General features: G+C 46.5%; 10 non-coding genes and 42 pseudogenes across 10 annotated transcripts; 13 read left to right on the forward strand and 39 right to left on the reverse strand.

The window, feature by feature from the left end:
* Window positions 1-305: 305 nt before the first annotated feature.
* LOC148243899 (5S ribosomal RNA) lies at window positions 306-424 on the forward strand (annotated as a pseudogene).
* Window positions 425-628: 204 nt separating this feature from the next.
* Window positions 629-747, forward strand: LOC148243900 (5S ribosomal RNA). Its single transcript, XR_015815853.1, has one exon. It is a non-coding gene; the product is annotated as a 5S ribosomal RNA (ribosomal RNA).
* Window positions 748-1,991: 1,244 nt separating this feature from the next.
* LOC148243901 (5S ribosomal RNA) lies at window positions 1,992-2,110 on the forward strand (annotated as a pseudogene).
* Window positions 2,111-2,671: 561 nt separating this feature from the next.
* LOC148243902 (5S ribosomal RNA) lies at window positions 2,672-2,790 on the forward strand (annotated as a pseudogene).
* Window positions 2,791-3,349: 559 nt separating this feature from the next.
* On the forward strand, window positions 3,350-3,468 carry LOC148243903 (5S ribosomal RNA). Its single transcript, XR_015814730.1, has one exon. It is a non-coding gene; the product is annotated as a 5S ribosomal RNA (ribosomal RNA).
* A 558-nt stretch (window positions 3,469-4,026) lies between these two features.
* LOC148243904 (5S ribosomal RNA) lies at window positions 4,027-4,144 on the forward strand (annotated as a pseudogene).
* Window positions 4,145-4,703: 559 nt separating this feature from the next.
* On the forward strand, window positions 4,704-4,822 carry LOC148243905 (5S ribosomal RNA; annotated as a pseudogene).
* A 196-nt stretch (window positions 4,823-5,018) lies between these two features.
* LOC148243906 (5S ribosomal RNA) lies at window positions 5,019-5,137 on the forward strand. Its single transcript, XR_015815735.1, has one exon. It is a non-coding gene; the product is annotated as a 5S ribosomal RNA (ribosomal RNA).
* Window positions 5,138-5,697: 560 nt separating this feature from the next.
* On the forward strand, window positions 5,698-5,813 carry LOC148243907 (5S ribosomal RNA; annotated as a pseudogene).
* Window positions 5,814-6,019: 206 nt separating this feature from the next.
* On the forward strand, window positions 6,020-6,138 carry LOC148243908 (5S ribosomal RNA; annotated as a pseudogene).
* Window positions 6,139-6,594: 456 nt separating this feature from the next.
* On the reverse strand, window positions 6,595-6,713 carry LOC148243909 (5S ribosomal RNA; annotated as a pseudogene).
* A 6-nt stretch (window positions 6,714-6,719) lies between these two features.
* Window positions 6,720-6,838, reverse strand: LOC148243910 (5S ribosomal RNA; annotated as a pseudogene).
* Window positions 6,839-7,398: 560 nt separating this feature from the next.
* LOC148243911 (5S ribosomal RNA) lies at window positions 7,399-7,517 on the reverse strand (annotated as a pseudogene).
* A 235-nt stretch (window positions 7,518-7,752) lies between these two features.
* Window positions 7,753-7,871, reverse strand: LOC148243912 (5S ribosomal RNA; annotated as a pseudogene).
* Window positions 7,872-8,080: 209 nt separating this feature from the next.
* On the reverse strand, window positions 8,081-8,199 carry LOC148243913 (5S ribosomal RNA; annotated as a pseudogene).
* A 204-nt stretch (window positions 8,200-8,403) lies between these two features.
* Window positions 8,404-8,522, reverse strand: LOC148243914 (5S ribosomal RNA; annotated as a pseudogene).
* Window positions 8,523-8,729: 207 nt separating this feature from the next.
* On the reverse strand, window positions 8,730-8,848 carry LOC148243915 (5S ribosomal RNA; annotated as a pseudogene).
* A 204-nt stretch (window positions 8,849-9,052) lies between these two features.
* Window positions 9,053-9,171, reverse strand: LOC148243916 (5S ribosomal RNA; annotated as a pseudogene).
* Window positions 9,172-9,733: 562 nt separating this feature from the next.
* On the reverse strand, window positions 9,734-9,852 carry LOC148243917 (5S ribosomal RNA). The gene has a single exon (XR_015815832.1). It is a non-coding gene; the product is annotated as a 5S ribosomal RNA (ribosomal RNA).
* A 208-nt stretch (window positions 9,853-10,060) lies between these two features.
* Window positions 10,061-10,179, reverse strand: LOC148243918 (5S ribosomal RNA; annotated as a pseudogene).
* A 206-nt stretch (window positions 10,180-10,385) lies between these two features.
* LOC148243919 (5S ribosomal RNA) lies at window positions 10,386-10,502 on the reverse strand (annotated as a pseudogene).
* A 205-nt stretch (window positions 10,503-10,707) lies between these two features.
* On the reverse strand, window positions 10,708-10,826 carry LOC148243920 (5S ribosomal RNA; annotated as a pseudogene).
* A 205-nt stretch (window positions 10,827-11,031) lies between these two features.
* On the reverse strand, window positions 11,032-11,150 carry LOC148243921 (5S ribosomal RNA). Its single transcript, XR_015815046.1, has one exon. It is a non-coding gene; the product is annotated as a 5S ribosomal RNA (ribosomal RNA).
* Window positions 11,151-11,359: 209 nt separating this feature from the next.
* LOC148243922 (5S ribosomal RNA) lies at window positions 11,360-11,478 on the reverse strand (annotated as a pseudogene).
* A 203-nt stretch (window positions 11,479-11,681) lies between these two features.
* Window positions 11,682-11,800, reverse strand: LOC148243923 (5S ribosomal RNA; annotated as a pseudogene).
* A 531-nt stretch (window positions 11,801-12,331) lies between these two features.
* Window positions 12,332-12,450, reverse strand: LOC148243924 (5S ribosomal RNA; annotated as a pseudogene).
* Window positions 12,451-12,653: 203 nt separating this feature from the next.
* LOC148243925 (5S ribosomal RNA) lies at window positions 12,654-12,771 on the reverse strand (annotated as a pseudogene).
* A 914-nt stretch (window positions 12,772-13,685) lies between these two features.
* Window positions 13,686-13,804, reverse strand: LOC148243926 (5S ribosomal RNA). The gene has a single exon (XR_015814292.1). It is a non-coding gene; the product is annotated as a 5S ribosomal RNA (ribosomal RNA).
* Window positions 13,805-14,366: 562 nt separating this feature from the next.
* LOC148243927 (5S ribosomal RNA) lies at window positions 14,367-14,485 on the reverse strand (annotated as a pseudogene).
* Window positions 14,486-14,690: 205 nt separating this feature from the next.
* On the reverse strand, window positions 14,691-14,809 carry LOC148243928 (5S ribosomal RNA; annotated as a pseudogene).
* A 205-nt stretch (window positions 14,810-15,014) lies between these two features.
* LOC148243929 (5S ribosomal RNA) lies at window positions 15,015-15,133 on the reverse strand. The gene has a single exon (XR_015815400.1). It is a non-coding gene; the product is annotated as a 5S ribosomal RNA (ribosomal RNA).
* Window positions 15,134-15,338: 205 nt separating this feature from the next.
* On the reverse strand, window positions 15,339-15,457 carry LOC148243930 (5S ribosomal RNA). Its single transcript, XR_015814594.1, has one exon. It is a non-coding gene; the product is annotated as a 5S ribosomal RNA (ribosomal RNA).
* Window positions 15,458-16,019: 562 nt separating this feature from the next.
* LOC148243931 (5S ribosomal RNA) lies at window positions 16,020-16,138 on the reverse strand (annotated as a pseudogene).
* Window positions 16,139-16,697: 559 nt separating this feature from the next.
* LOC148243932 (5S ribosomal RNA) lies at window positions 16,698-16,816 on the reverse strand (annotated as a pseudogene).
* Window positions 16,817-17,345: 529 nt separating this feature from the next.
* LOC148243933 (5S ribosomal RNA) lies at window positions 17,346-17,463 on the reverse strand (annotated as a pseudogene).
* Window positions 17,464-17,673: 210 nt separating this feature from the next.
* Window positions 17,674-17,792, reverse strand: LOC148243934 (5S ribosomal RNA; annotated as a pseudogene).
* A 204-nt stretch (window positions 17,793-17,996) lies between these two features.
* LOC148243935 (5S ribosomal RNA) lies at window positions 17,997-18,114 on the reverse strand (annotated as a pseudogene).
* Window positions 18,115-18,324: 210 nt separating this feature from the next.
* LOC148243936 (5S ribosomal RNA) lies at window positions 18,325-18,443 on the reverse strand (annotated as a pseudogene).
* A 205-nt stretch (window positions 18,444-18,648) lies between these two features.
* On the reverse strand, window positions 18,649-18,767 carry LOC148243937 (5S ribosomal RNA; annotated as a pseudogene).
* Window positions 18,768-19,033: 266 nt separating this feature from the next.
* LOC148243938 (5S ribosomal RNA) lies at window positions 19,034-19,152 on the forward strand (annotated as a pseudogene).
* A 536-nt stretch (window positions 19,153-19,688) lies between these two features.
* On the forward strand, window positions 19,689-19,807 carry LOC148243939 (5S ribosomal RNA; annotated as a pseudogene).
* A 206-nt stretch (window positions 19,808-20,013) lies between these two features.
* On the forward strand, window positions 20,014-20,132 carry LOC148243940 (5S ribosomal RNA; annotated as a pseudogene).
* Window positions 20,133-20,632: 500 nt separating this feature from the next.
* On the reverse strand, window positions 20,633-20,751 carry LOC148243941 (5S ribosomal RNA; annotated as a pseudogene).
* A 561-nt stretch (window positions 20,752-21,312) lies between these two features.
* On the reverse strand, window positions 21,313-21,431 carry LOC148243942 (5S ribosomal RNA; annotated as a pseudogene).
* A 209-nt stretch (window positions 21,432-21,640) lies between these two features.
* LOC148243943 (5S ribosomal RNA) lies at window positions 21,641-21,759 on the reverse strand (annotated as a pseudogene).
* Window positions 21,760-22,321: 562 nt separating this feature from the next.
* LOC148243944 (5S ribosomal RNA) lies at window positions 22,322-22,440 on the reverse strand (annotated as a pseudogene).
* Window positions 22,441-23,000: 560 nt separating this feature from the next.
* Window positions 23,001-23,119, reverse strand: LOC148243945 (5S ribosomal RNA). The gene has a single exon (XR_015815989.1). It is a non-coding gene; the product is annotated as a 5S ribosomal RNA (ribosomal RNA).
* Window positions 23,120-23,324: 205 nt separating this feature from the next.
* On the reverse strand, window positions 23,325-23,443 carry LOC148243946 (5S ribosomal RNA; annotated as a pseudogene).
* A 563-nt stretch (window positions 23,444-24,006) lies between these two features.
* On the reverse strand, window positions 24,007-24,125 carry LOC148243947 (5S ribosomal RNA; annotated as a pseudogene).
* Window positions 24,126-25,004: 879 nt separating this feature from the next.
* Window positions 25,005-25,123, reverse strand: LOC148243948 (5S ribosomal RNA). The gene has a single exon (XR_015815920.1). It is a non-coding gene; the product is annotated as a 5S ribosomal RNA (ribosomal RNA).
* Window positions 25,124-25,329: 206 nt separating this feature from the next.
* LOC148243949 (5S ribosomal RNA) lies at window positions 25,330-25,448 on the reverse strand (annotated as a pseudogene).
* Window positions 25,449-26,010: 562 nt separating this feature from the next.
* On the reverse strand, window positions 26,011-26,129 carry LOC148243950 (5S ribosomal RNA; annotated as a pseudogene).
* Between the last annotated feature and the right edge of the window lie 273 nt (window positions 26,130-26,402).

Consider the following 26,402-nt stretch of genomic DNA (forward strand, 5'->3'; position numbering starts at 1 on the left):
AGTTAAGGGTGCTTGGGCGAGAGTAGCACTTGGATGGGTGACCTCCTGCGAAGTCCTTATATTTTACCCATTTTCTTAGGAAGTCCTCGTGTTGCACTGATTTTTTTGCAAATGATTCTTTCGACGATACGCGCGACTTGAATTATGGTCGTCAGGTTTATTCGCAAATGTGAGTCACGGCACCGTAGCATTTTACTTGATATTAGAACGAGCACGGAAGGTGCAGTGCGCACGCACAAGGAAACAAATGACGGGAGGGGGAAGAAAGGGGAAGGAATTTATGTATTTGCAGCGCGAAATTAAACCGGTGCGATCATACCACCACTAATGCACCGAATCCCATCAGAACTCTGCAGTTAAGCGTGCTTGGGCGAGAGTAGTACTCGGATGGGTGACCTCTTGGGAAGTCCTCGTGTCACAACAATTTTTTTTCAGACGGGTTGTTCGACGTTACGCGCGACTGGAACTAGGGTCCGCTGGTTTATACGCAAATGTGAGTCAAGAAGCAGGGGCATTTTAATCGATATTAGAACAAGAATGAGAGGTGCAGTGTGAATGCACAAGGAAACAATTGACGGGAGGGGGAAGAAAGGAGAGGAGTGTATGTATTTGCAGCGCGAAATTAAACAGGTGCGATCATACCAGCACTAAAGCCCCGGATCCCATCAGAACTCCGCAGTTAAGTGTGCTTGGGCGAGAGTAGTACTCGAATGGGTGACCACTTGGGAAGCCCTCGTGTTGCACCTATTTTTTTTCGGATGGTTTGTTCGACGTTACGCGCGAATGGAATTATGAACCGCTGGTTCATTTGCAAAGGTGTGTCACGGTGCCGTGGCATATTACTTGATATTAGAACGAGAAAGAGAGATGTAGAGTGCACGCACAAGGAAACAAATGACGGGAGGGGGGATGGGAGGAGAAAGAGTGTATGTACTTGCAGTGCAGAATGAAACATGAGGGATCATACCAGCACTAATGCAACAGATTCTATCAGAACTCCGCAGTTAAGGGTGCTTGGGCGAGAAAAGTACTCGGATGGGTGACCTCCTGTGAAGTACTTATATTTCACCCATTTTCTTGGGAGGTCGTCGTGTTGCACACATCTTTTTGCAGATGATTCTTTCGACGTTACGCGCGACTTGATTTATGGTCCGCAGGCTTTTTCGTAAATGTGAGTCACGGCGCCGTGGCATTTTACTTGATATTAGAACGAGTACGGGAGGTGCAGTGCGGACGCACAAGGAAACAAATGACGGGAGGAGGAAGAAAAGAGAAGGAGCGTATGTATTTGAAGCGCAAAATTAAACAAGTGGCATCATACCAGCACTAATTCACTGGATCCCATCAGAACTCCGCAGTTAAGTATGCTTTGGCGAAAGTAGTACAATGATGGGTTACCTCCTGGGATGTTCTCGTGTTGCACCCATTTTCTTTTCTTCAGATGTGCCGTTCGACATTACGCGCGACTTTAATTATGGTCCGCAGATTTATTCGCAAATGCAAGTCACGGCGACGTGGCATTTTACTTGATATTTGAACGAGAACGAGAGGTGCAGTGTAAACGCACAAGGAAACAAATGACGGGAGGGGGGATGGAGGGAGAAAAAGTGTATGTATTTGCAGCGCAGAATGAAACATGAGCAATCATACCAGCACCAATGCAACGGATTCTATCAGAATTCCGCAAGTTAAGGCTGCTTGGGCGAGAGTAGCACTAGGATGGGTGACCTCCTGCGAAGTCCTTATATTTCACCCATTTTCTTAGGAAGTCCTCGTGTTACACCCATTTTTTTGCAGATGATTCTTTCGACGATACGCGCGACTTGAATTATGGTGCTCAGGTTTATTCGCAAATGTGAGTCACGGCACCGTAGCATTTTACTTGATATTAGAACGAGCACGGGAGGTGCAGTGCGCACGCACAAGGAAACAATTGACGGGAGGGGGAAGAAAGGAGAAGGAGTTTATGTATTTGAAGCGCAGAATTAAACTTATGCGATCATACTAGCACTAATGCAACGGATCCCATCAGAACTCCGCAGTTAAGTGTGCTTAGGCGAGAGTAGTACTCGGATGGGTGACCTCCTAGGAAGTCCTCGTGTCGCACCAATTTTTTTTCAGACGGGTTGTTCGACGTTACGCGCGACTGGAACTAGAGTCCGCTGGTTTATACGCAAATGTGAGTCAAAAAATAGGGGTATTTTAATCAATATTAGAACGAGAAGGAGAGATGCAGAGTGCACGCACAAGGAAACAAATGACGGGAGGGGGGATGGAGGGGGAAAAAGTGTATGTATTTGCAGCGCAGAATGAAACATGAGCAATCATACCAGCACCAATGCAACGGATTCTATCAGAACTCCGCAAGTTAAGGGTGCTTGGGCGAGAGTAGCACTAGGATGGGTGACCTCCTACGAAGTCCTTATATTTCACCCATTTTCTTAGGAAGTCCACGTGTTACACCCATTTTTTTGCAGATGATTCTTTCGACAATACGCGCGACTTGAATTATGGTCCTCAGGTTTATTCGCAAATGTGAGTCACGGCACCGTAGCATTTTACTTGATATTAGAACGAGCACGGGAGGTGTAGTGCGCACGCACAAGGAAACAATTGACGGGAGGGGGAAGAAAGGAGAAGGAGTTTATGTATTTGAAGCGCGGAATTAAACTTATGCGATCATACTAGCACTAATGCACCGGATGCCATCAGAACTCCGCAGTTAAGTGTGCTTGGGCAAGAGTAGTACTCGGATGGGTGACCTCCTAGGAAGTCCTCGTGTCGCAACAATTTTTTTTCAGACGGGTTGTTCGACGTTACGCGCGACTGGAACTAGAGTCCGCTGGTTTATACGCAAATGTGAGTCAAAAAGTAGAGGCATTTTAATCGATATTAGAACGAGAAGGAGAGGTGCAGTGTGAACGCACAAGGAAACAATTGATGAGAGGGGAAGGGAAGGAGAAGGAGTGTATGTATTTTCAGCACAAAATGAAACAGGTGCGATCATACCAGCACTAATGCAACGGATTCTATCAGAACTCTGTAGGTAAGGGTGCTTGGGCGAGAGTAGTACTAGCATGGGTTACCTCCTGCGAAGTCCTTATATTTCACCCATTTTCTTGTGAAGTTCTCGTGTCGCACCAATTTTTTTTCAGACGGGTCGTTCGACATTTCGCGCGTGTGGAACTAGGGTCCGCTGGTTTATACGCAAATGTGAGTCAAGAAGCAGGGGCATTTTAATCGATATTAGAACGAGAATGAGAGGTGAAGTGTGAACGCACAAGGAAACAAATGACGGGAGGGGGAAGAAAGGAGAAGGAGTGTATGTATTTGCAGCGCGAAATTAAACAGGTGCTATCATACCAGCACTAAAGCTCCGGATCCCATCAGAACTCCGCAGTTAAGTGTGCTTGGGCGAGGGTAGTACTCGGATGGGTGACCACTTGGGAAGCCCTCGTGTTGCACCAATTTTTTTTCGGATGGGTTATTCGACGTTACGCACGAATGGAATTATAAACCACTGGTTCATTTGCAAAGGTGAGTCATGGTGCCGGGGAATATTACTTGATATTAGAACGAGAAAGAGAGATGCAGAGTGCACGCACAAGGAAACAAATGACGGGAGGGGGGTTGGGAGGAGAAAGAGTGTATGTATTTGCTGTGCAGAATGAAACATGAGGGATCATACCAGCACTAATGCAACGAATTCTATCAGAACTCCGCAGTTAAGGGTGCTTGGGCTAGAAAAGTACTCGGATGGGTGACCTCCTGCGAAGTCCTTATATTTCACGCATTTTCTTGGGAGGTCGTCGTGTTGCAGCTATCTTTTTGCAGATGATTCTTTCGACATTACGCGCGACTTGATTTATGGTCCGCAGGTTTATTCGCAAATGTAAGTCACGGCACCGTGGCATTTTACTTGATATTAGAACGAGTACGGGAGGTGCAGAGCGAACGCACAAGGAAACAAACGACGGGAGAAGGAAAAAAAAAGGAGTGTATGTATTTGAAGCGCAAAATTAAACAAGTGGCATCATACCAGCACTAATGCACTGGATCCCATCAGAACTCTGCAGTTAAGTCGGCTTGGGCGAGAGTAGTACTCGGATGGGTGACCTCTTGGGAAGTCCTCGTATCGCAACAATTTTTTTTCAGATGGGTCGTTCGACGTTACGCGCGACTGGAACTATGGTCCGCTGGTTTATACGCAAATGTGAGTCAAGAAGCAGGGGCATTTTAATCGATATTAGAACGAGAAGGAGAGGTGCAGTGTGAACGCACAAGGAAACAATTGATGGGAGGGGGAGGGAAGGATAAAAATTGTTTGTATTTGCAGCGCAGAATGAAACAGGTGCGATCATACCAGCACTAATGCAACGGATTCTATCAGAACTCCGTAGGTAAGCGTGCTTGTGCGAGAGTAGTAATAGCATGGGTTACCTCCTGCGAAGTCCTTATATTTCACCCATTTTCTTGTGAAGTCCTTGTGTTGCACCCATTTTTTTGCAGATGATTCTTTCGACGTTACGCGCGACTTGAATTATGGTCCTCAGGTTTATTCGCAAATGTGAGTCACGGCGCTGTAGCATTTTACTTGATATTAGAACGAGAACGGGAGGTGCAGCCCGCACGCACAAGGAAACAAATGACGGGAGGGGAAAGAAAAGAGAAGGAGTGTATGAATATGCAGCGCGAAACTAAACAGGTGCGATCATACCAGCACTAAAGCCCTGGATCCCATCAGAACTTCGCAGTTAAGTGTGCTTGGGCGAGATTAGTACTCGGATGGTTGACCTCCTGGGAAGTCCTCGTGTCGCACCAATTTTTTTTCAGACTGGTCGTTCGACGTTACGCGCGTCTGGAACTAGGGTTCGCTGGTTTATATGCAAATGTGAGTCAAGAAACAGGGGCATTTTAATCGATATTAGAACGAGAATGAGAGGTGAAGTGTGAACGCACAAGGAAACAAATGACGGGAGGGGGAAGAAAGGAGGAGTGTGTGTAGCGCGAAATTAAAGAGGTGCGATCATACCAGCACTAATGCCCCGGATCCCATCAGAACTCCGCAGTTAAGTGTGCTTGGGCGAGAGTAGTACTCGGATGGGTGACCACCTGGGAAGCCCTCGTGTTGCACCTATTTTTTTTCGGATGGGTTGTTCGACGTTACGCGCGAATGGAATTATGAACCGCTGGTTCATTTGCAAAGGTGAGTCACAGTGCCGGGTCATATTACTTGATATTAGAACGAGAAAGAGAGATGCAGAGTGCACGCACAAGGAAACAAATGACGGGAGGGGGGATGGGAGGAGAAAGAGTGTATGTATTTGCAGTGCAGAATGAAACATAATGGATCATACCAGTACTAATGCAACGGATTCTATCAGAACTCCACAGTTAAGGGTGCTTGGGCGAGAAAAGTACTCGGATGGGTGACCTCCTGCGAAGTCCTTATATTTCACCTATTTTCTCGGGAGGTCCTTGTGTTGCACCCATCTTTTTGCAGATGAATCTTTCGACATTACGCGCGACTTGATTTATGGTCCGCAGGTTTATTCGCAAATGTGAGTCACGGCGCCGTGGTATTTTACTTGATATTAGAACGAGTACGGGAGGTGCAGTGCGTACGCACAAAGAAACAAATGACGGGAGGAGGAAGAAAAGAGAGGGAGTGTATGTATTTGAAGCGCAAAATTAAACAAGTGGCATCATACCAGTACTAATGCACTGGATCCCATCAGAACTCTGCAGTTAAGCGTGCTTGGGCGAGAGTAGTACTGGATGGGTGACCTCTTGGGAAGTCCTCGTATCACAACAATTTTTTTTCAGATGGGTCGTTCGACGTTATGCGCAACTGGAACTATGGTCCGCTGGTTTATATGCAAATGTGAGTCAAGAATCAGGGGCATTTTAATCGATATTAAAATGAGAATGAGAGATGCAGTGTGAACGCACAAGGAAACAAATGATTGGAGGGGGGGAGGGAACAAGGAGTGTATGTATTTTCAGCACGAAATTAAACAGGTGCGGTCACACCAGCACAAATGCACCGGATCCCATCAGAACTCCGCAGTTAAGTGTGCTTTGGCGAAAGTAGTACAATGATGAGTTACCTCCTGGGAGGTTCTCATGTTGCACCCATTTTCTTTTTTTCAGATGTGTCGTTCGACGTTACGCGCGAATAAACCTGCAGACCAAAAATCAAGTCGCGTATAACGTCGAAAGAATCATCTGCAAAAAGATGGGTGCAACACGAGGACCTCCCAAGAAAATGGGTGCAACACGAGGACTTCCGAAGTGGTCATCCATCTGAGTACTACTCTCGCCCAAGCACCATTAACTGCAGAGTTCTGATAGAATCTGTTGCATTAGTGCTGGTATGATCCCTCATGTTTTATTCTGCACTGCAAATACATACACTCTTTCTCCTTCCATCCCTTCTCCCGTCATTTGTTTCCTTGTGCGTGCACTCTGCATCTCTCTTTCTCATTCTAATATCAAGTAATATGCCCCTGCACCGTGACTCACCTTTGCAAATGAACCAGCAGTTTATAAGTCCATTCACGCGTAACGTTGAAAAACCCATCCGAAAAAAAATAGGTGCAACACAAGGGCTTCCCAATTGGTCACCCATCCGAGTACTACTCTCGCCCAAGCAAACTTAACTGCGGAGTTCTGATGGGATCCGGGGCTTTAGTGCTGGTAAGATCGCACCTGTTTAATTTGTGCGACACGAGGACATCCCAGGAGGTCACCCATCCGAGTACTAATCTCGCCCAAGCACGCTTCACAGCGGAGTTCTGATGGGATTCGGTGCATTAGTGCTGGTATGATCGCACCTGTTTAATTTTGCGCTGCAAATACATAAACTCATTCCCCTTTCTTCCCCCTCCCATCATTTGTTTCCTTGTGCGTGCGCACTGCACCTCCCGTTCTCGTTCTAATATCATGTAAAATGCTACAGCGCCATGACTCACATTTGCGAACAAATCTGAGGACCATAATACAAGTCGCGCGTAACGTCGAAAGAATCATCTGCAAAAAAATGGGTGCAACACGAGGACTTCACAAGAAAATGGGTGAAATATAAGGACTTCGCATGAGGTAACCCATGCTAGTACTACTCTCGCCCAAGCACCCTTACCTACGGAGTTCTGATAGAATCCGTTGCATTAGTGCTGGCATGATCGCACCTGTTTCATTTCGTGTTGAAAATACATACACTCCTTCTCCTTCCCTCCCCCTCCCATCAATTGTTTCCTTGTGCGTTCACACTGCATCTCTCCTTCTCGTTCTAATATCGATTAAAAATACCCCTGCTTCTTGACTCACATTTGCGTATAAACCAGCGGACCCAAGTTCCAGTCGCGCGTAACGTTGAACGACCAGTCTGAAAAAAAATTGGTGCGACACGAGGACTTCCCAGGAGATCACCCATCCGAGCACTACTCGCGCCCAAGCACACTTAACTGCGGAGTTCTGATGGGATCCGGTGCATTAGTGCTGGTATGATCGCACCCGTTTAATTTCGCGCTGCAAATACATAAACTCCTTCTCCTTTCTTCCCCCTCCCGTCATTTGTTTCCTTGTGCGTGCGCACTGCACCAACCGTGCTCGTTCTAATATCAAGTAAAATGCTACGGTGCCGGGACTCACATTTGCGAATAAATCTGAGGACCATAATTCAAGTCGCGCGTATCGTCGAAAGAATAATCTGCAAAAAAATGGGTGCAACACGAGGACTTCCTAAGAAAATGGGTGAAATATAAGGACTTCGCTGGAGGTCACCCATCCGAGTACTACTCTCGCCCAAGCACACTTATCTGCGGAGTTCTGATGGGATCCGGTGCATTAGTGCTGGTATGATCGCACCTGTTTAATTTTAAGCTGCAAATACATAAACTCCTTCTCCTTTCTTCCCCCTCCCATCATTTGTTTCCTTGTGCGTGCGCACTGCACCTCTCGTTCTCGTTCAAATATCAAGTAAAATTCCACGGCGCCGTGACTCACATTTACGAATAAATCTGCGGACCATAATTAAAGTCACGCGCAACGTCGAACGGCACATCTGAAAAAAAGAAAATGGGTGCAACACGAGAACATCCCAGGAGGTAACCCATCATTGTACTACTTTCGCCAAAGCACACTTAACTGCGGAGTTCTGATGGGATCCGGTACATTTGTGCTGGTGTGACCGCACCTGTTTAATTTCGTGCTGAAAATACATACACTCCTTCTTCCCTCCCCCCCTCCCATCATTTGTTTCCTTGTGCGTTCACACTTCACCTCTCATTCTTGTTCTAATATCGATTAAAATGCCCCTGCTTCTTGACTCACATTCGCGTATAAACCAGCGGACCCTAGTTCCAGACGCGGGTAACGTCGAATGACCCGTCTAAAAAAAAACTTGTGCGACACGAGGACTTCCCAAGAGGTCACCCATCCGAGTACTAATCTCGCCCGAGCACACTTCACTGCGGACTTCTAATGGGATCCGGTGCATTAGTGCTGGTATGATCGCAACTGTTTAATTTCGCGCTGCAAATACATAAACTCATTCCCCTTTCTTCCCCCTCCCGTCATTTGTTTCCTTGTGCGTGCGCTCTGCACCTCCCGTTCTCGTTCTAATATAAAGTAAAATGCCACGGTGCCGTGACTCACATTTGCGAATAAACCTGATGACCATAATTCAAGTCGCGCGTAACGTCGAACGGCACATCTGAAAAAAAAAATGGGTGCAACACGAGAACTTCCCAGGAGGTAACCCATCATTGTACTACTTTCGCCAAAGCACACTTAACTGCGGAGTTATGATGGGATCCGGTGCTTTTGTGCTGGTGTGACCGCACCTGTTTAATTTCGTGCTGAAAATACATACACTCCTTCTTCCCTCCCCCCCTCCCATCATTTGTTTCCTTGTGCGTTCACACTGCACCTCTCTTTCTCGTTCTAATATCGATTAAAATGCCCCTGATTCTTGACTCACATTTGCGTATAAACCAGCGGACCCTAGTTCCATTCGCGCGTAAAGTCAAACGACCCGTTTGAAAAAAAATTGGTGTGACACGAGGACTTCCCAGGAGGTCACCCATCCAAGTACTAATCTCGCCCAAACTCACTTAACTGCGGAGTTCTGATGGGATCCGGTGCATTAATGCTGGTATGATCGCACCGGTTTAATTCCGCGCTGTAAATACATAAACTCCTTCTCCTTTCTTCCCCCTCCCGTCATTTGTTTCCTTGTGCGTGCGCACTGCACCTCCCTTGCTCGTTCTAATATCAAGTAAAATGCTACGGTGCCGTGACTCACATTTGCGAATAAACCTGAGGACCATAATTCAAGTCGCGCGTATCGTCGAAAGAATCATCTGCAAAAAAATGGGTGCAACACAAGGACTTCCTAAGAAAATGGGTGAAATATAAGGACTTCGCAGGAGGTCACCCATCCTAGTGCTACTCTTGCCCAAGCACCCTTAACTTGCGGAGTTCTGATAGAATCCATTGCATTGGTGCTGGTATGATTGCTCATGTTTCATTCCGCGCTACAAATACATATACTTTTTCTCCCTCCATCCCCCCTCCCGTCATTTGTTTCCTTGTGCGTGCACTCTGCATCTCTCCTTCTCGTTTGAATATCGATTAAAATGTCCCTTCTTCTTGACTCACATTTGCGTATAAACCAGTGGACCCTAGTTCCAGTCGCGCGTAACTTCAAACGACCCGTCTGAAAAAAAAATTAGTGCAATACGAGGACTTCCCAAGAGGTCACCCATCCGAGTACTACTCTCGCCCAAGCACACTTAACTACGGAGTTCTGATGGGATCCGGTGCATTAGTGCTGGTATGATCGCACCTGTTTAATTTCGCACTGCAAATACATAAACTCCTTCTCCTTCTTCCCCCTCCCGTCATTTGTTTCCTTGTGCGTGCGCACTGCACCTCTCGTTCTCGTTCAAATATCAAGTAAAATGCCACGAAGCCGTGACTCACATTTGCGAATAAATCTTCGGACCATAATTAAAGTCGCGCGTAACGTCGAACGGCACATCTGAAAAAAAGAAAATGGGTGCGACACGAGAACTTCCCAGGAGGTAACCCATCTTTGTACTACTTTTGCCAAAGCACACTTAACTGCGGAGTTCTGATGGGATCCGGTGCATTTGTGCTGGTGTGACCGCACCTGTTTAATTTCGTGTTGAAAATACATACACTCCTTCTTCCCTCCCTCCCTCCCATCATTTGTTTCCTTGTGCGTTCACACTGCAACTCTCCTTCTCGTTCTAATATCGATTAAAATGCCCCTGATTCTTGACTCACATTTGCGTATAAACCAGCGGACCATAGTTCCAGTCGCGCGTAACGTCGAACGACCCATCTGAAAAAAAATTGTTGTGATACGAGGACTTCCAAAGAGGTCACCCATCCAAGTACTACTCTCGACCAAACACACTTAACTGCAGAGTTCTGATGGGATCCAGTGCATTAGTGCTGGTATGATGCCACTTGTTTAATTTTGCGCTTCAAATACATACACTCCTTCTCTTTTCTTCCTCATCCCGTCATTTGTTTCCTTGTGCGTGCGCACTACACCTCCCGTACTCGTTCTAATATCATGTAAAATGCCACGGCACCGTGACTCACCTTTGCAAATAAACCAGCGGTTTATAATTCTATTCGCACGTAACTTCGAACAACCCATCCGAAAAAAAAAATGTGCAACACGAGGGCTTCCCAAGTGGTCACCCATCCGAGTACTACTCTCGCCCAAGCACACTTAACTGTGGAGTTCTGATAGAATCCGTTGCATTAGTGCTGGTATGATCGAACCTGTTTAATTTCGCGCTGCAAATACATGCACTCCTTCTCCTTTCTTCCCCCTCCCGTCATTTGTTTCCTTGTGCGTTCACACTTCACCTCTCATTCTCGTTCTAATATCGATTAAAATGCCCCTGCTTCTTGACTCACATTTTCGTATAAACCAGCGGACCCTAGTTCCAAACGCGCGTAATGTCAAACGACCCGTCTGAAAAAAAATTGGTGCGACACGAGGACTTCCCAGAAGGTCACCCATCCGAGTACTAATCTCGCCCAAGCACACTTCACTGCAGAGTTCTGATGGGATCCGGTGCATTAGTGCTGGTATGATCGCACCTGTTTAATTTCGCGCTGCAAATACATAAACTCATTCCCCTTTCTTCCCCCTCCCGTCATTTGTTTCCTTGTGCGTGCGCACTGCACCTCTCGTTCTCGTTCAAATATCAAGTAAAATGCCACGGCGCCGTGACTCACATTTGCGAATAAATCTGCGGACCATAATTAAAGTCGCGCGTAACGTCGAACGACACATCTGAAAAAAATAAAATGGGTGCAACACGAGAACTTCCCATGAGGTAACCCATCATTGTACTACTTTCGCCAAAGCACACTTAACTGCGGAGTTCTGATGGGATCTGGTGCATTTGTGCTGGTGTGACCGCACCTGTTTAATTTCGTGCTGAAAATACATACACTCCTTCTTCCCTCCCCCCTCCCATCATTTGTTTCCTTGTGCGTTCACACTGCACCTCTCCTTCTCGTTCTAATATCGATTAAAATGCCTCTGATTCTTGACTCACATTTGCGTATAAACCAGCAGACCATAGTTCCAGTCGCGCGTAATGTCGAACGACCCATCTGAAAAAAAATTGTTGCGATACGAGGACTTCCCAAGAGGTCACCCATCATTGTACTACTTTCGCCAAAGCACACTTAACTGCGGAGTTCTGATGGGATCCGGTGCATTTGTGCTGGTGTGACCGCACCTGTTTAATTTCGTGCTGAAAATACATACACTCCTTCTTCCCTCCCCCCTCCCATCATTTGTTTGCTTGTGCGTTCACACTGCACCTCTCCTTCTCGTTCTAATATCGATTAAAATGCCCCTGATTCTTGACTCACATTTGCGTATAAACCAGCGGAGCATAGTTCTAGTCGCGCGTAATGTCGAACGACCCATCTGAAAAAAAATTATTGCGATAAGAGGACTTCCCAAGAGGTCACCCATCTGACTACTACTCTCACCCAAGCACACTTAACTGCAGAATTCTGATGGGATCCAGTGCATTAGTGCTGGTATGATGCTACTTGTTTAATTTTGCGCTTCAAATACATACACTTCTTCTCTTTTCTTCCTCCTCCTGTCATTTATTTCCTTGTGCGTGCGCACTGCACCGCCCGTTCTCGTTCAAATATCAAGTAAAATGCCACAGCGCTGTGACTCACATTTGCGAATAAATCTGCGGACCATAATTAAAGTCACGCGTAACGTCGAACGGCACATCTGAAAAAAAGAAAATGGGTGCAACACGAGAACTTTCCAGGAGGTAACCCATCACTATACTACTTTTGCCAAAGCACACTTAACTGTGGAGTTCTGATGGGATCCGGTGCATTTGTGCTGGTGTGACCGCACCTGTATAATTTCGTGCTGAAAATACATACACTCCTTCTTCCCTCCCCCCTCCCATTATTTGTTTCCTTGTGCGTTCACACTGCACCTCTCCTTCTCGTTCTAATATCGATTAAAATGCCCCTTTTTCTTGACTCACATTCGCGTATAAACCAGCGGACCATTGTTCCAGTCGCGCGTAACGTCGAACGACCCATCTGAAAAAAAATTGTTGCGATACGAGGACTTCCCAAGAGGTCACCCATTCAAGCACTACTCTCGCCCAAGCACACTTAACTGCAGAGTTCTGATGGGATCCAGTGCATTAGTGCTGGTATGATGCCACTTGTTTAATTTTGCGCTTCAAATACATACACTCCTTCTCTTTTCTTCCTCGTCCCGTCATTTGTTTCCTTGTGGGTGCGCACTGCACCTCCCGTACTCGTTCTAATATCAAGTAAAATGCCACGGTGCCGTGACTCACATTTGCGAATAAACCTGCGGACCATAAATCAAGTCGCGCGTAACGTCGAAAGAATCATCTGCAAAAAGATGGGTGCAACACGAGGACCTCCCAAGAAAATGGGTGAAATATAAGGACTTCGTAGGAGGTCACCCATCCGAGCACTAATCTCGCCCCAGCACACATAACTGCGGAGTTTTGATGGGATCCGGTGCATTAGTGCTGGTATGATCGCCTCTGTTTAATTTTGCGCTGCAAATACATAAACTCATTCCCCTTTCTTCCCCCTCCCGTCATTTGTTTCCTTGTGCGTGCGCACTGCACCTCCCGTTCTCGTTCTAATATAAAGTAAAATTCTACAGCGTCGTGACTCACATTTGCGAATAAACCTGAGGACCATAATTCAAGTCGCGCGTAACGTCGAAAGAATCATCTGCAAAAAAATGGGTCCAACACGAGGACTTCACAAGAAAATGGGTGAAATATAAGGACTTCGCAGGAGGTAACCCATGCTAGTACTACTCTCGCCCAAGCACCCTTACCTACGGAGTTCTGATAGAATCCGTTGCATTAGTGCTGCTATGATCGCACCTGTTTCATTTCGTGCTGAAAATATATACACTCTTTCTCCTTCCCTTCCCCTCCAATTAATTGTTTCCTTGTGCGTTCACACTTCACCTCTCCTTCTCGTTCTAATATCGATTAAAATGCCCCTACTTCTTGACTCACATTTGTGTATAAACTAGCGGACCCTAGTTCCAGTCGCGCGTAACGTCGAACGACCCGTCTGAAAATAAATTGGTGCGACACGAGGACTTCCCAGGAGGTCACCCAACCGAGTACTACTCTCGCCCAAGCACACTTAACTGCGGAGTTCTAATGGGATCCGGTGCATTAATGCTGGTATGATCGCACCCGTTTAATTTTGCGCTGGAAATACATATACTCTTTCTCCTTTCTTCCCCCTCCCGTCATTTGTTTCCTTGTGCGTGCGCACTGCACCTCCCGTGCTCGTTCTAATATCAAGTAAAATGCTACGGTGTCGTGACTCACATTTGCGAATAAACCTGAGGACCATAATTCAAGTCGCGCGTATCGTAGAAAGAATCATCTACAAAAAAATGGGTGCAACACGAGGACTTCTTAAGAAAATGGGTGAAATATAAGGACTTCGCAGGAGGTCACCCATCCTAGTGCTACTCTAGCCCAAGCACCCTTAACTTGCGGAGTTCTGATAGAATCCGTTGCATTGGTGCGGGTATGATTGCTCATGTTTCATTCTGCGCTGCAAATACATACACTTTTTCTCCCTCCATCCCCCCTCCCGTCATTTGTTTCCTTGTGCGTGCACTCTGCATCTCTCCTTCTCGTTCTAATATCGATTAAAATGCCCCTGCTTCTTGACTCACATTTGCGTATAAACCAGTGGACCCTAGTTCCAGTCGCGCGTAATGTCGAACGACCCGTCTGAAAAAAAAATTAATGCGACAGGAGGACTTCCAAGGAGGTCACCCATCCAAGTACTACTCTCGCCCAAGCACACTTAACTGCGGAGTTCTGATGGGATCCGGTGCATTAGTGCTGGTATGATCGCACCTGTTTAATTTCGCGCTGCAAATACATAAACTCCTTCTCCTTTCTTCCCCCTTCCGTCATTTGTTTCCTTGTGCGTGCACTCTGCATCTCTCTTTATCATTCTAATATCCAGTAATATTCCCCGGCACCGTGACTCACCTTTGCAAATAAACCAGCGGTTTATAATTCCATTCGCGCGTAACGTCGAACAACCCATCCGAAAAAAAATAGGTGCAACACGAGGGCTTCCCAGGTGGTCACCCATCCGAGTACTACTCTCGCCCAAGCACACTTACCTGCGGAGTTCTGATGGGATCCGGGGCTTTAGTGCTGCTATGATCACACCGCTTTAATTTCGCGCTGCAAATACATACACTCCTTCTCCTTCCCTCCCCCTCCCATCAATTGTTTTCTTGTGCGTTCACACTGCACCTCTCTTTCTCGTTCTAATATCGATTAAAATGCCCCTGCTTCTTGACTCACATTTGCGTATAAACCAGCGGACCCTAGTTCCAGTCCTGCGTAACGTCAAACGACCCGTCTGAAAAAAAATTGGTGCGACACGAGGACTTCCTAAAAGGTCACCCATCCGAGTACTACTCTCGCCCAAGCACACTTAACTGCGGAGTTCTGATGGGATCCGGAGCATTAGTGCTGGTATGATCGCACCTGTTTCATTTTGTGCTGAAAATACATACACTCCTTCTCCTTCCCTCCCTCTCCCATCAATTGTTTCCTTATGCGTTCACACTGCACCTCTCCTTCTCGTTCTAATATCGATTAAAATGCCGCTGCTTCTTGACTCACATTTGCGTATAAACCAGCGGACCCTAGTTCCAGTCGCGCGTAACGTCGAACAACCTGTCTAAAAAAAAATTGGTGCGACACGAGGACTTCCCAGGAGATCACCCATCCGAGTACTACTCTCGCCCAAGCACACTTAACTGCGGAGTTCTGATGGGATCCGGTGCATTAATGCTGGTATGATCGCACCCGTCTAATTCCACACTGCAAATACATAAACTCCTTCTCCTTTCTTCCCCCTCCCGTCATTTGTTTCCTTGTGCGTGCGCACTGCACCTCTCGTGCTCGTTCTAATATCAAGTAAAATGCTACGGTGCCATGACTCACATTTGCGAATAAACCTGAGGACCATAATCCAAGTCGCGCATATCGTCGAAAGAATCATCTGCAAAAAAATGGGTGCAACACGAGGACTTCCTAAGAAAATGGGTGAAATATAAGGACTTCGCAAGAGGTCACCCATCCTAGTGCTACTCTCGCCCAAGCACCCTTAACTTGCGGAGTTCTGATAGAATCCGTTGCATTGGTGCGGGTATGAGTGCTCATGTTTCATTCTGCGCTGCAAATACATACACTTTTTCTCCCTCCATCCCCCCTCCCGTCATTTGTTTCCTTGTGCGTGCACTCTGCATCTCTCCTTCTCGTTCTAATATCGATTAAAATGCCCCTGCTTCTTGACTCACATTTGCGTATAAACCAGTGGACCCTAGTTCCAGTCGCGCGTAACGTCGAACGACTCGTCTGAAAAAAAAATTAAAGCGACAGGAGGACTTCTAAGGAGGTCACCCATCCAAGTACTACTCTCGCCCAAGCACACTTAACTGCGGAGTTCTGATGGGATCCGGTGCATTAGTGCTGGTATGATCGCACCTGTTTAATTTCGCAGTGCAAATACATAAACTCATTCCCCTTTCTTCCCCCTCCCGTCATTTGTTTCCTTGTGCGTGCGCACTGCACCTCTCGTTCTCGTTCTAATATCAAGTAAAATGCTACAGCGCCGTGAATCACATTTGCGAATAAACCTGAGGACCATAATTCAAGTCGCGCTTAACGTCGAAAGAATAATCTGCAAAAAAATGGGTGCAACACGAGGACTTCACAAGAAAATGGGTGAAATATAAGGACTTTGCAGGAGGTAACCCATGCTAGTACTACTCTCGGCCAAGCACCCTTACCTACGAATTTCTGATAGAATCCGTTAAATTAGTGCTGGTGTGATCGCGCCTGTTTCATTTCGTGCTAAAAATACATACACTCCTTCTCCTTCCCTCCCCCTCCCATCAATTGTTTCCTTGTGCGATCACACTGCACCTCTCCTTCTCGTTCTAATATCGATTAAAATGCCCCTGCTTCTTGACTCATATTTGCGTATAAACCAGGAGACCCTAGTTCCAGTCGCGCGTAACGTCGAACGACCCGTCTGAAAAAAAATTGGTGCGACTCGAGGACTTCCCAGGAGGTCACCCATCCGAGTACTACTCTCGCCCAAGCACACTTAACTGCAGAGTTCTGATGGGATCCAGTGCATTAGTGCTAGTATGATCACACCCGTTTAATTCCGCGCTACAAATACATAAACTCCTCCTTTCTTCCCCCTCCCGTCATTTGTTTCCTTGTGCGTGCGCACTGCACCTCCCGTGCTCGTTCTAATATAAAGTAAAATGCTACGGTGCCGTGACTCACATTTGCGAATAAACTTGAGGACCATAATTCAAGTCGCGCGTATCGTCGAAAGAATCATCTGCAACAAAATGGGTGCAAGATAAGGACTTCGCAGGAGGTCACCCATCCTATTGCTACTCTCGCCCAAGCACCATTAACTTGCAGAGTTCTGATAGAATCTGTTGCATTGGTGCTGGTATGATTGCTCAAGTTTCATTCTGCGCTGCAAATACATACACTTTTTCTCCCTCCATCCCCCCTCCCGTCATTTCTTTCCATGTGCGTGCATTCTGTATCTCTCCTTCTAGTTCTAATATCGATTAAAATGTCTCTGCTTCTTGACTCACATTTGCATATAAACTAGTGGACCCTAGTTCCAGTCGCGCGTAACGTCGAACGACCCGTCTGAAAAAAAAATTAGTGCGATACGAGGACTTCCCAGGAGGTCTCCAATCCGAGTACTACTCTGCCCAAGCACACTTAACTGCGGAGTTCTGATGGGATCCGGTGCATTAGTGCTGGTATGATCGCACCTGTTGAATTTTGCGCTGCAAATACATAAACTCCTTCTCCTTTCTTCCCCCTCCCGTCATTTATTTCCTTGTGCGTGCGCACTGCACCTCTCGTTCTCGTTCAAATATCAAGTAAAATGCCACGGTGCCATGACTCACATTTGCGAATAAATCTGTGGACCATAATTAAAGTCGCGCGTAACGTCGAACGGCACATCTGAAAAAAAAGAAAATGGGTGCAACACGAGAACTTCCCAAGAGGTAACCCATCATTGTACTACTTTCGCCAAAGCACACTTAACTGCGGAGTTCTGATGGGATCCGGTGCATTTGTGCTGGTGTGACCACACCTGTTTAATTTCATGCTGAAAATACATACACTTCTTCTTCCCTTCTCCCCTCCCATCATTTGTTTCCTTGTGCGCTCACACTGCACCTCTCCTTCTCGTTCTAATATCGATTAAAATGCCCCTGATTCTTGACTCACATTTGCGTATAAACCAGCGGACCATAGTTCCAGTCGCGCGTAACGTCGAACGACCCATCTGAAAAAAAATTGTTGCGATACGAGGACTTCCCAAGAGGTCACCCATCCGAGTACTACTCTCGCCCAAGCACACTTAACTGCAGAGTTCTAATGGGATCCGGTGCATTATTGCTGGTATGATGCCACTTGTTTAATTTTGCGCTTCAAATACATACACTCCTTCTCTTTTCTTCCTCCTCCCGTCATTTGTTTCCTTGTGCGTGCGCACTGCACCTCTCGTTCTCGTTCAAATATCACGTAAAACGCCACGGCGCCGTGACTCACATTTACAAATAAATCTGCGGACCATAATTAAAGTCGCGCGTAACGTCGAATGGCACATCTGAAAAAAAGAAAATGGGTGCAACACAAGAACTTCCCATGAGGTAACCCATCATTGTACTACTTTCGCCAAAGCACACTTAACTGCGGAGTTCTGATGGGATGCGGTGCATTTGTGCTGGTGTGACCGCACTTGTTTAATTTCGTGCTGAAAATACATACACTCCTTCTTCCCTCCCCCCTCCCATTATTTGTTTCCTTGTGCGTTCACTCTGCACCTCTCCTTCTCGTTCTAATATCGATTAAAATGGCCCTGCTTCTTGACTCACATTTGCATATAAACCAGCGGAACATAGTTCCAGTCGCGCGTAACGTCGAACGACCCGTCTGAAAAAAAAAATTAGTGCAACAAGAGGACTTCCCAGGAGGTCACCCATCCGAGTACTACTCTCGCCCAAGCACACTTAACTGCGGAGTTCTGATGGGATACGGTGCATTAGTGCTGGTAAGATCGTAAGTGTGCTTGGGCGAGAGTAGTACTCGGATGGGTGACCTCTTGGGAAGTCCTCGTATCGCAACAATTTTTTTTCAGATGGGTCGTTCGACGTTACGCGCGACTGGAACTATGGTCCGCTAGTTTATACGCAAATGTGAGTCAAGAATCAGGGGCATTTTAATCGATATTAGAACGAGAAGGAGAGGTGCAGTGTGAACGCACAAGGAAACAAATGATGGGAGGGGGGGAGGGAAGAAGGAGTGTATGTATTTTCAGCAAGAAATTAAACATGTGCGGTCACACAAGCACAAATGCACCGGATCCCATCAGAACTCCGCAGTTATGTGTGCTTTGGCGAAAGTAGTACAATGATGGGTTACCTCCTGGGAAGTTCTCGTGTTGCACCCATTTTTTTTTTCAGATGTGCCGTTCGACGTTACGCGCGACTTTAATTATGGTCCGCAGATTTATTCGCAAATGTGAGTCACGATGCCGTGGCATTTGACTTGATATTTGAATGAGAACGAGTGGTGCAGTGCGCACGCACAAGGAAACAAATGACAGGAGGGGGAAGAAAGGAGAAGGAGTGTATATTTTTGCAGCGCGAAATGAAACAGGTGCGATCATTCCAGCACTAATGCAACGGATTCTATCAGAACTCCGTAGGTAAGGGTGCTTGGGCGAGAGTAGTACTACCATGGGTTACCTCCTGCGAAGTCCTTATATTTCACCCATTTTCTTGTGAAGTCCTCGTGTTGCACCTATTTTTTTGCAGATGATTCTTTGGACGTTACGTGCGACTTGAATTATGGTCCTCAGGTTTATTCGCAAATGTGAGTCACGGCGCTGTAGCATTTTATTTGATATAAGAACGAGAACGGGAGGTGCAGTGCGCACGCACAAGGAAACAAATGAGTTTATGTATTTACAGCGCAAAATTAAACTGGTGCGATCATACCAGCACTAATGTACCGGATCCCATCAGAACTCTGCAGTGAAGTGTGCTTGGGCGAGATTAGTACTCGGATGGGTGACCTCCTGGGAAGTCCTCATGTCGCACCAAATTTTTTTTCAGACGGGTCGTTCGACGTTACGCGCGTCTGGAACTAGGGTCCGCTGGTTTATACGCAAATGTGAGTCAAGAAGCAGGGGCATTTTAATCGATATTAGAATGAGAATGAGAGGTGAAGTGTGAACGCAAAAGGAAACAAATGACGGGAGGGGGAAGAAAGGAGAAGGAGTGTATGTATTTGCAGCGCGAAATTAAACAGGTGCGATCACACCAACACTAAAGCTCCGGATCCCATCAGAACTCCGCAGTTAAGTGTTCTTGGGCGAGAGTAGTACTCGGATGGGTGACCACTTGGGAAGCCCTCGTGTTGCACCTATTTTTTTTCGGATGGGTTGTTCGACGTTACGCGCGAATGGAATTATAAACCGTTGGTTCATTTGCAAAGGTGAGTCACGGTGTCGGGGCATATTACTTGATATTAGAACGAGAAAGAGAGATACAGAGTGCACGCACAAGGAAACAAATGATTCTTTTGACGTTACGCGCGACTTGATTTATGGTCCGCAGATTTATTCGCAAATGTGAGTCACGGCGCCGTGGCATTTTACTTGATATTAGAACGAGTACAGAAGGTGCAGTGCGCACGTACAAGGAAACAAATGACGGGATGAGGAAAAAAAGCGAATGAGTGTATATATTTGAAGTGCAAAATTAAACAAGTGGCATCATACCAGCACTACTGCACTGGATCCCATCAGAACTCTGCAGTTATCAAGTACAATGCCACGGCGCCGTGACTCACATTTGCGAATAAATCTGTGGACCATAATTAAAGTCGCGCGTAACGTCGAACGGCACATCTGCAAAAAAAGAAAATGGGTGCAACACGAGAACTTCCCACGAGGTAACCCATCATTGTACTACTTTCACCAAAGCACACTTAACTGCGTAGTTCTGATGGGATCCGGTGCATTTGTGCTGGTACGATCGCACCTGTTTAATTTTGCGCTGCAAATACATAAACTCATTTCCCTTTCTTCCCCCTCCCGTCATTTGTTTCCTTGTGCGTGCGCACTGCACCTCCTGTGCTCCTTCTAATATAAAGTAAAATGCTATGGTGCCGTGACTCACATTTGCGAATAAACCTGAGGACCATAATTCAAGTCGCGCGTATCGTCGAAAGAATCATCTGCAAAAAAATGGGTGCAACACGAGGACTTCCTAAGAAAATGGGGGAAATATAAGGACTTCGCAGGAGGTAACCCATGCTAGTACTACTCTCGCCCAAGCACCCTTACCTACGGAGTTCTGATAGAATTCGTTGCATTAGTGCTGGTATGATCGCACCTGTTTCATTTCGTGCTGAAAATACATACACTTTTTCTCCCTGCATCACCCCTCCCGTCATTTGTTTCCTTGTGCGTGCACTCTGCATCTCTCCTTCTCGTTCTAATATCGATTAAAATGCCCCTACTTCTTGACTCGCATTTGCGTATAAACCAGTGGACCCTAGTTCCAGTCGCGCGTAACGTCGAACGACCCGTCTGAAAAAAAAATTATTGCAATGCGAGGACTTCCCAGGAGGTCACCCATCTGAGTACTACTCTCGCCCACGCACACTTAACTGCGGAGTTATGATGGGATCCGGTGCATTAGTGCTGGTATGATCGCACCTGTTTAATTTCGCGCTGCAAGTACATAAATTCCTTCTCCTTTCTTCCCCCTCCCGTCATGTGTTTCCAAGTGCGTGCGCACTGTACCTCTCGTTCTCGTTCAAATATCAAGTACAATGCCACGGCGCCGTGACTCACATTTGCGAATAAATCTGCGGACCATAATTAAAGTCGCGCGTAACGTCGAACGACACATCTGAAAAAAAGAAAATGGGTGCAACACGAGAACTTCCCACGAGGTAACCCATCATTGTACTACTTTCACCAAAGCACACTTAACTGCGGAGTTCTGATGGGATCCGGTGCATTTGTGCTGGTATGATCGCACCTGTTTAATTTTGCACTGCAAATACATAAACTCATTCCCCTTTCTTCCCCCTCCCGTCATTTGTTTCCTTGTGCGTGCGCACTGCACCTCCCGTGCTCCTTCTAATATAAAGTAAAATACTACGGTACCGTGACTCACATTTGCGAATAAACCTGAGGACCATAATTCAAGTCGCGCGTATCGTCGGAAGAATCATCTGCAAAAAAATGGGTGCAACACAAGGACTTCCTAAGAAAATTTGTGAAATATAAGGACTTCGCAGGAGGTCACCCATCCTAGTGCTACTCTCGCCCTAGCACCCTTAACTTGCGGAGTTCTGATAGAATCCGTTGCATTGGTGCTGGTATGATTGCTCATGTTTAATTCTGTGCTGCAAATACATACACTTTTTCTCCCTGCATCACCCCTCCCGTCATTTGTTTCCTTGTGCGTGCACTCTGCATCTCTCCTTCTCGTTCTAATATCAATTAAAATGCCCCTGCTTCTTGACTCGCATTTGCGTATAAACCAGTGGACCCTAGTTCCAGTCGCGCGTAACGTCGAACGACCCGTCTGAAAAAAAAATTATTGCAAAGCGAGGACTTCCCAGGAGGTCACCCATCCGAGTACTACTCTCGCCCAAACACACTTAACTGCAGAGTTCTGATGGGATCCGGAGCTTTAGTCCTGGTATGATCGCACCTGTTTAATTTCGCGCTGCAAATACATAAACTCCTTCTCCTTTCATCCCCCTCCCGTCATTTGTTTCCTTGTGCGTGAGCACTGCACCTCTCGTTCTCGTTCAAATATCAAGTAAAATGCCGCGGCGCCGTGACTCACATTTGCGAATAAACCTGCGAACCATAAATCAAGTCGCGCGTAACGTCGAAAGAATCATCTGTAAAAAGATGGGTGCAACACGAGGACCTCCCAAGAAAATGGGTGAAATATAAGGACTTCGCAGGAGGTCACCCATCCGAGTACTTTTCTCGCCCGAGCACCCTTAACTGCAGAGTTCTGATAGAATCCGTTGCATTAGTGCTGGTATGATCCCTCATGTTTCATTCTGCACTGCAAATACATACACTCTTTCTCCTTCCATCCCCCCTCCCGTCATTTGTTTCCTTGTGCGTGTACTCTGCATCTCTCTTTCTCGTTCTAATATCAAGTAATATGCCCCGGCACCGTGACTCACCTTTGCAAATGAACCAGCGGATTATAATTCCATTCGCGCGTAACGTCGAACAACCCATCCGAAAAAAAATAGGTGCAACACGAGGGCTTCCCAGGTGGTCACCCATCCGAGTACTACTCTCGCCCAAGCACACTTAACTGCGGAGTTCTGATGGGATCCGAAGCTTTAGTGCTGGTATGATCGCACCTGTTTAATTTCGCGCTGCAAATACATACACTCCTTCTCCTTTCTTCCCCCTCCCGTCAATTGTTTCCTTGTGCGTTCACACTTCACCTCTCATTCTCGTTCTAATATCGATTAAAATGCCCCTGCTTCTTGACTCACATTTGCGTATAAACCAGCGGACCCTAGTTCCAGACGCGCGTAACGTCGAACGACCTGTCTGAAAAACAATTGGTGCGACACGAGGACTTCCCAAGAGGTCACCCATCTGAGTTCTAATCTCGCCCAAGCACACTTAACTGCGGAGTTCTGATTGGATCCGGTGCATTAGTGCTGGTATTATCGCAATTGTTTAATTTTGTGCTGCAAATACATAAACTCATTCCCCTTTCTTTCCCCTCCCGTCATTTGTTTCCTTGTGCGTGAGCACTGCACCTCCCGTTCTCGTTCTAATATCAAGTAAAATGCTACAGCGCCGTGACTCACATTTGCGAATAAACCTGAGGACCATAATACAAGTCGCGCATAACGTCGAAAGAATCATCTGCAAAAAAATGGGTGCAACACGAGGACTTCACAAGAAAATTGGTCAAATATAAGGACTTCGCAGGAGGTAACCCATGCTAGTACTACTCTCGCCCAAGCACCCTTACCTATGGAATTCTGATAGAATCCGTTGCATTAGTGCTGGTATGATCGCACCTGTTTCATTTCGCGCTGCAAATACATACACTCCTTCTCCTTTCTTCCCCCTCCCGTCATTTGTTTCCTTGTGCGTGCGCACTGCACCTCTCGTTCTCGTTCAAATATCAAGTCAAATACCACGGCGCCGTGACTCACATTTGCGAATAGATCTGCGGACCATAATTAAAGTTGCGCGTAACGTCGAACGGCACATCTGAAAAAAAGAAAATGGGTGCAACACGAGAACTTCCCAGGAGGTAACCCATCATTGTACTACTTTTGCCAAAGCACACTTAACTGCAGAGTTCTGATGGGATCCGGTGCATTTGTGCTGGTGTGACCGCACCTGTTTAATTTCGTGCCGAAAATACATACACTCCTTCTTCCCTCCCCCCTCACATCATTTGTTTCCTTGTGCGTTCACACTGCACCTCTCCTTTTCGTTCTAATATCGATTAAAATGCCCCTGATTCTTGACTCACATTTGCGTATAAACCGGACCATAGTTTCAGTCGCGCATAACGTCGAACGACCCATCTGAAAAAAAATTGTTGCGATTCGAGGACTTTCCAAGAGGTCACCCATCCGAGTATTACTCTCGCCCAAGCACACTTAACTGCAGAGTTCTGATGGGATCCAGTGCATTAGTGCGGGTATGATGCCACTTGTTTAATTTTGCGCTTCAAATACATACACTCTTTCTCTTTTCTTCCTCCTATCGTCATTTGTTTCCTTGTGCGTGTGCACTGCACCTCCCGTACTACTTCTAATATCAAGTAAAATGCCACGGCGTCGTGACTCAGATTTGCGAATAAACCTGCGGACCATAAATCAAGTCGCCCGTAACGTCGAAAGAATCATCTGCAAAAAGATGGGTGCAACACGAGGATCTCCCAAGAAAATGGGTGAAATATAAGGACTTCGCAGGAGGTCACCCATCTGAGTACTTTTCTCGCTCAAGATCCCTTAACTGCGGAATTCTGATAGAATCCGTTGCATTAGTGCTGGTATGATCCCTCATGTTTCATTCCGTACTGCAAATACATACATTCTTTCTCATTCCATCCGCCCTCCCGTCATTTGTTTTCTTGTGCGTGCACTCTGCATCTCTCTTTCTCGTTCTAATATCAAGTAATATGCCCCGGCACCGTGACTCACCTTTGTAAATAAACCAGCGGTTTATAATTCCATTCATGCGTAACGTCTAACAACCCATCTGAAAAAAAATAGGTGCAACACGAGGGCTTCCCAGGTGGTCACCCATCCGAGTACTACCCTCGCCCAAGCACACTTAACTGCGGAGTTCTGATGGGATCCGGGGCTTTAGTGCTGGTATGATCGCACCTGTTTAATTTTCCGCTGTAAATACATACACTCCTTCTCCTTTCTTCCCCCTCCCGTCATTTGTTTCCTTGTGCGTTCACACTTCACCTCTCATTCTCCTTCTAATAGCGATTAAAATGCCCCTGCTTCTTGACTCACATTTGCGTATAAACCAGCGGACCCTAGTTCCAGACGAGCATAACGTCGAACGACCCGTCTGAAAAAAAAATTGGTGCGACACGAGGACTTCCCATGAGGTCACCCATCCGAGTACTATTCTCGCCCAAGCACACTAAACTGCGGAGTTCTGAAGGGATCCGGTGCATTAATGCTGGTATGATCGCACCGGTTTAATTTCGCGCTGCAAATACATAAACTCCTTCTCCTTTCTTCCCCCTCCCGTCATTTGTTTCCTTGTGCGTGCGCACTGCACCTCTCGTTCTCGTTTAAATATCAAGTAAAATGCCACGGCGCCGTGACTCACATTTGCGAATAAATTTGTGGACCATAATTAAAGTCGCGCGTAACGTCGAACGGCACATCTGAAAAAAAGAAAATGGGTGCAACCCGAGGACTTCACGAGAAAATGGGTGAAATATAAGGACTTCGCAGGAGGTAACCCATGCTAGTACTACTCTCGCCCAAGCACCCTTACCTACGGAGTTCTGATAGAATCCGTTGCATTAGTGCTGGTATGATCGCACCTGTTTCATTTCGTGCTGAAAATACATACACTCCTTCTCTTTCCCTCCCCCTCCCATCAATTGTTTCCTTGTGCGTTCACACTGCCCTCTCTTTCTCGTTCTAATATCGATTAAAATGGCCTTGCTTCTTGACTCACATTTGCGTATAAACCAGCGGACCCCAGTTCCAGTCGCGCGTAACGTCGAACGACCCGTCTGAAAAAAAATTAGTGCGACACGAAGACTTCCCAGGAGGTCACCCATGCGAGTACTACTCTCCCCCAAGCACACTTAACTGCAGAGTTCTGATGAGATCCGGTGCATTAGTGCTGGTATGATCGCACTCGTTTAATTCTGCGCTGCAAATACATAAACGCCTTCCCCTTTCTTCCCCCTCCCGTCATTTGTTTCCTTGTGCGTGCGCACTGCACCTCCCGTGCTCGTTCTAATATCAAGTAAAATGCTACGGTGCCGTGACTCACATTTGCGAATAAACCTGACGACCATAATTCAAGTCGCGCGTATCGTCGAAAGAATCATCTGCAAAAAAATGGGTGCAACAAGAGAACTTCCTAAGAAAATTGGTGAAATATAAGGACTTTGCAGGAGGTCACCCATC

This window comes from Carica papaya, chromosome 8, assembly GCF_054855325.1.
Source record: "Carica papaya isolate Zhongbai chromosome 8, ASM5485532v1, whole genome shotgun sequence".
Lineage (NCBI taxonomy): Eukaryota > Viridiplantae > Streptophyta > Magnoliopsida > Brassicales > Caricaceae > Carica > Carica papaya.